A 6,000-nucleotide genomic window follows, 5' to 3' on the forward strand; every position below is an offset into this window, starting at 1 on the left:
AAGGGTTCTGCAGCAAGTCATTGCAACTACCACGGGCTTGGACAATTCTTCTTCCCTCCCCGGGACGGCATAGCTTTGGCATGTCCCATGCTTGGACACTCCAAGCAGCACCTAGGAGAATGACCTTTGGCTTACCTGAATGGTCATTCTCTAGGTGCTGCGGGAGTGTCCAAACCTGCCCATTTGAGTGCCCGCGGGGTTCTGTACACCAGTGTGGGACATTCTTCATCTCCATCTACGACCTTTTTGGACTCTCTTTTGTTTTTTGAAACTGAGCCTCTCAGGAGAGCAGGAGGCGGAGCTACAAAATATTAAACTCAGTCCTTGGGCAGCAAGTTGATGTTAACCCGTGCTTGGACACTCCCGCAGCGCCTAGAGAACAACCATTCAGGTAAGACAACGATCAATCTAGTTTGGCTAATAAAATGTCTGCAAGAAAACAACCAAGCTCAGAGAGCATTAAGGACCTCTCAATTGTGAATGTGTTTCAGTAAGAAACCCACAATAGTCATGACTGCAATATTTATTGAGCTAGAATGCTTTGTTGCCTGAACAATAGCAGTTTGGTAATTTCAGAAAGATACAAATTTTAATTTCATCTTCAGAGGTGGATTCACTATGGGAATTCCAAAGCCAGAGATAAACATGTGGAGCAGTGGTGGGGTTCAAAATTTTTACTACCAGTTCTGTGGGTATGGCTTGGTGGGCGTGATTTGGTGGGCATGGAAGGGGAAGGATACCGTAAAATCTCCATTCATTCCCCACTCCAGGGGACGGTTACTGCAAAATCGCCATTTCTTCCTGATCAGCTGGGACTCAGGAGGCAGAGAATAGATGGGTGTGTGGCCAGTCAGAGGTGGTATTTACCGGTTCTCTGAACTAGTCAAAATTTCCGCTACCGGTTCTCCAAAACTGGTTAGAACCTGCTGAATACTACCTCTGATGTGAAGCTTCTTCTTCGATCTCTCAACATTTCATAAGTTAATTGTTTTTGTTTTTTAACTGTTGCGCTCAGATATTTTTAAACGAGGAAGCCCTCGTAGCAATTACAGCATCCATCGTGCATTCTCAAACCTGATCCAAAACGTTTGCAGACCCTTGATTTATGTGATGAGAGCAATGTTATGAAAATCAGTGTATTTAGCATGAAATCGCCAGAAATGGTCAGTGAACTATTTTCACTTGAGGTTCTAAACAGTGCTGCAGTGGTTTTTTTTTACTTGTCATCTGCTGGGGAAATGTTGAGAATGGATGTGGAATGGATGCAAAAATGTTGAAAATAATATTTTCATGACATCTGTGTTGATTATCTGCATAAACCCTCCAGCCTTACTGACTTCATTTTTTTGATTTATGTTTAAACACTCTTCCGTAGGCCTTTAAACAGATACATATAACAGGGCCATTTATTTCATCCTTAGCTCTCTTTGCTCAGAGATTTCCCCTGCTTTGCTATGTTTCAACACTTCTAACTGAAAATCCTGTACTATCTTGCTGTGATGGTGATCTTGCTATTTTACTATTGTTCCTCTGATAAGTCCAAGCAACAAGACTCCTCTTTTTGCATTTCCACTTGTATAGCCAGTGGGCTTCAAATATTTTAACAAGGGGTTCTTTGCCTGATTGCTGGGATGTGTGGCCATGGTGGGTGTAGCCTAGTCAGCCGCCTGCACCATGGTGTGTTTTGGGGCATTTTTGCCCTTCCTGGGAGCCTCTGGGAGGGCAAAAACGGGCCCACTTCTGGCCTTCCCAAACTTCCAGTAGGCCCGTTTTTCTCCCTCCCCGAGCCTCCGCTCATGCCATCCACTTACCTGCATCCAAAATGGGCTGCGTGGAGACTCTGGGAAGGGGAGCGGAGGGATGGACGGGGCCAGCCAGGAGTGGGATTTGGGGGTTTTCCAAACTGCACAGAATCTTAGCTAGAGGTTCTCGCAACCCCCAGCAACCCACCCGACTGTGTATACTAAATTGTAATGCTCAAGCATGATTCCATCATGTTTTATACAAGGGCATAGGATGAAAAGACTGTTCAGAGAATCAAAGTACAGCTTTTCTAAGTCAATGGCCTATATGTGCATAGGATTAATCTTGCAGTTTTAATCCATTTTAATATTTTCAAAGTTGCATCTTGTTATGCCCTTACTAAATAATTATTCTTAAATTGTTCTGTAGGAAGAGAAATCTTGCAATCATGACCTGTCTTGTGGTTTGTATGGGCAACGTCAAATAAATGCATTCACAATTTATCACATTTGCATATGTAATTCATAGTGAGTGTTCAATGCATTTCAACAAGTTTACTTTAAATTTTCCATTCTTTGAATGAGCATTTTAGCACTTTGCCAATTTGAAAAGGAATCTAGGAAATTTTTTTCCTACACTTCAGTTTGTTATGTAAAATGTATCGTACTGTAACTTCTGATATTTCAGCTATAGTGCTTTAGTGCAAAGAAATTACTAACTCTGATTGACAAGTCTCAACCATGATTGCATTAGTCTGATAAGCAGATTTTTATTCACTCATTGAGCCTTAACATGCTGAATCAATACTTACTGACTTTCTTCTCCAGTAAGCATATATTTGAATGATTTAGACTGTAGTTTTGAAACTGCCTGGAATTAAGGTCAGTACTGTATTTTTTGGAGTATACGACATACCTTTTTCACCCCAAAAACAGAGTGAAAATCTGGGTGCATCTTATACACTGAATACAGCATTTTTTGCCTACCGAAACCCTGCCCGCTTTGCCAAAATGGACATGCAGAGGGTTTGGGAGGCTTGCAAAGTTCTCCTGGGTGCTGTGAAGGACAAAAATGAGAAAAAACGGGACATCGCCCCCCCCCCCCCCCAGAGCTCTCTACAAGCCTCCCAAACCCTGTGTGTCCTTCCCCCCACAAATGGCCCATTTTTGCGAAAAACGGGGCACATTTTGCTCGTTCCCCCCCCCCCAGCTCCCAGTAGCACTCTATAAGCCTCCCAAAGCTCTGCATGCCTTTTTTTTTTTTTTTTTGAAAAATGAGATGTCCAGAGGGTTTGGGAGTTCTGCAGAGTGCAAAAACTTTTTTTTATTTACCTCTTCAAAATCATGGTGAGCCTCATACTCCGGTGCATCTTATAGTCCGAAAAATACGGTAATTCACACTTCAAAGCAGTTATGTCCAACTCACAGCCCTGGACAGCTAATAATACAGCCTCACAAGTTAATAAAAATATATTAAAAATGAAGTTTGTTATTTATATATACATTAACTATATTATATAGTTTTATATGGGACCCAAGACAATTCCTCTTCACTCAGTGCAACCCAGGCAAGTCCAACACTTGGACAATCATGCTTTAAAGTAACGTATATAGGCTTCTATTATTGAAGAATTGCAACTAGAATTAAAGTTGGAATACTGTAATGTATGTATCTTACATGACTTCACAGTCACATTCCCCACAAATTTCTTATTTGAAGCCAATGAAATGCATAATTAATTTATTTTGTTCAGTGTTGAGATTATTTTATTTTCACATGAATTCTATGGGTAAAATCAAAAAAGTGAATGCCTTACACAGGTAGCCCTTGACTTACAACAGTTCGTTTAGTGACCAAAGTTACAATGGCACTGAAAAAAGTGACCTGACTGTTTTTCATATTTATAATCGTTGCAGCATTCCAGTGGTGGGTTGCAGGCAGTACGCCCCGGTAAGGGCATATACCGGTGCCTGCCTGGAGCACCAGTTACCGTTTCGTTCTGGTGCTCTGGAGGGCCCACCTGCCCGCCCGAGCACTTTACCTGTATTTGAGCTCTTCAGCACTTATGCGCACGTGCCCAGAGCGCTCACAGCGCCTGCGCAATGCTCCGCCAAGCAGCTGGAATGTCGCAGAGGTGTCGCAAGAGGTAAGAACACATGTGTGTGCTGTGTGTGCGTGCGCTGCACGTGTTCATGTGGTGGACACCGGGCCCCGTTGCACCGTATCGGTTGCACCGGGATCCAGAACCAACCACTGCAGCATTCCCATGGCCATGTGATCAAAATTTAGACGCTTGGCAACTGATTCATACTTATGACAGTTGCAGTGTCCCAGGGTCATGTGATCATCTTTTGCGACCTTCTGACAAGCAAAGTCAATGGAGAAGGCAGATTCATATAACAACCGTGTTACTAATTTAACAACTGCAGTGATTTCCTTAACCACTGTGGAACGAAAGGTTATTATAATCATCATCAAAGTTCATGGTTTTCTAGGAAGATGCTGAAAGAATGTTGAATGTGAATTCAAAGGTACTCTAAATTGTTCTTTCAATGTTAGTGTCTCTGTATTTTGGGAATTGATTTTTTTTTTAAAGTCAAACCATATGTCCTGTGTCGACTAGTAATTATTCCTTTTGTCAACAGGAAATATGATGAAGGAGGTTGTGGCAACTTTACCGTATGCTGGGCTCGGCAGACTTAAATGAGAAGTACTTCAGTGTTCTAATGGGCACCACATCGCATCTTGATTATGAAGTATTAGAAGGAAGGAACCTGGCCTTGCATATTGAGGAGGCAATGTGTGCCAAAACACACATTCTGATTCTTTAAAAAAAATAGAGAACATATCTACTAGTATTACCTGTCTGGAGCAGGCTTAATTTTATAAATTGAAAGCAATAAACTCCGTGAGTTTTTTTTTTAAAGAATACTCTTTTGTCCTATGTTTTTGAGGATTATTTGTTCAAATGAAAGTTTTTGCATCCAGTAGAGAGAAAGGCTCTTCTGCAGGATCAGAAGATAACACTGGACTGTAAATTATAACTAAACCCATATCTTCTAATGTTATTAATCAAAGGACTGGTTGCAAGAAAAATATTTAGTGGTTTTGCTTTTGGATTAGACATTTTGAAATGTGTCGCTAAGAAGTTCCATTTGATGTAACACCATATGTGCAGTCACTGTATAGATCCTGCATTAAGGATATGCCCTTGGTTCTAGACATTTCCATCAGCAAGTGGTCAGTGTCAAATTACATGCTCTGCAATCTTTGAGTATATATGTCCATAAGCACTTAATCTGTTACACAGAAAGTCTTGAAGAAGGATTGAGATAGATTCTTGATCCCAAAGCCTTCAGAATTTTAGAAGAATATGAAATTAAATTGCAAAGCCAGTACTTGTCCTCAATCAACTTTTTGACTTTTTGTTAACATTGAAAAAAGTGAGGTTCAAATAGAAGTGATTGATGATGAAATGAAATGTCATAATGAATTCATTTTAAAAGGCACCCAGTGGACACCTTAAAAAATGACCTCAGTAAGCTCAAAGCTTTATCTACATTCCAGGTTCAAACATGTAGACCTGGTTTACTGATCAGCTTTAGAGAGGAAAAAAAGCAATGTGGTTATGCGCCACATGCAGGAAGCTTCTGTCTCTCTTAAGTTTCTTTTCTTCGAGAAGTAATTGGACAGTTATTCAAAATGTTGTTGCTTATGATCGTGGAAACTTCAGCAAAACCATTCCCCTTATGCTGTACTTGCATGGTGACAAGAGCTTTGGACTTGTGTAACAATAAAAAAAAAAATAGATGCAGAGTCCTATTTTTGTCATCAGTTTATTCATCTGGTAAGACTATAAATCGTACAGTTTGACCTCCTCACTGTACCATGATAATACCTTAACCCTAACCTTGTCTGATCTGATGCTCTTTCTATTTGTTGAGATGGCAACCACAAAATCCGCAACTCGACTATTCGTGATGCTAGCAGCGGATTGTAATTCTAGCCGATTTTGAGGGCAGCAGTTTGGGAAGCGTTGCATAAAACCTACTGATTTAGGTACCTTGCCATTACAGTAATAATAAGCAACAGCATAGCAATGAACACAGTGAAAATCAACATTCTATTGCATTTTTTATTTAAAAAATGTAGAAATTAGTACACAGCTATATGGTCAATATCAAAGCTGACCTTTTGAAGAGCGAGTTGTATTTGCACGTACCCATGTTCCAGCTACCACCACCATCCATAATGCTG

General features: G+C 40.7%; 1 protein-coding gene across 1 annotated transcript in view; it reads left to right on the top strand.

Annotated features, from left to right (window-relative positions):
• The window catches only part of SCAF8 (SR-related CTD associated factor 8), a 107,367-nt gene extending 101,810 nt beyond the window's left edge, over positions 1-5,557 (top strand). The window contains exon 21 of the mRNA XM_032215644.1: positions 4,389-5,557. The gene's annotated coding sequence lies outside the window, so the exon portion shown is untranslated. The remainder of the gene's footprint in view (positions 1-4,388) is intronic.
• Positions 5,558-6,000: the final 443 nt, after the last annotated feature.

This window comes from Thamnophis elegans, chromosome 4, assembly GCF_009769535.1.
Source record: "Thamnophis elegans isolate rThaEle1 chromosome 4, rThaEle1.pri, whole genome shotgun sequence".
NCBI lineage: Eukaryota > Metazoa > Chordata > Lepidosauria > Squamata > Colubridae > Thamnophis > Thamnophis elegans.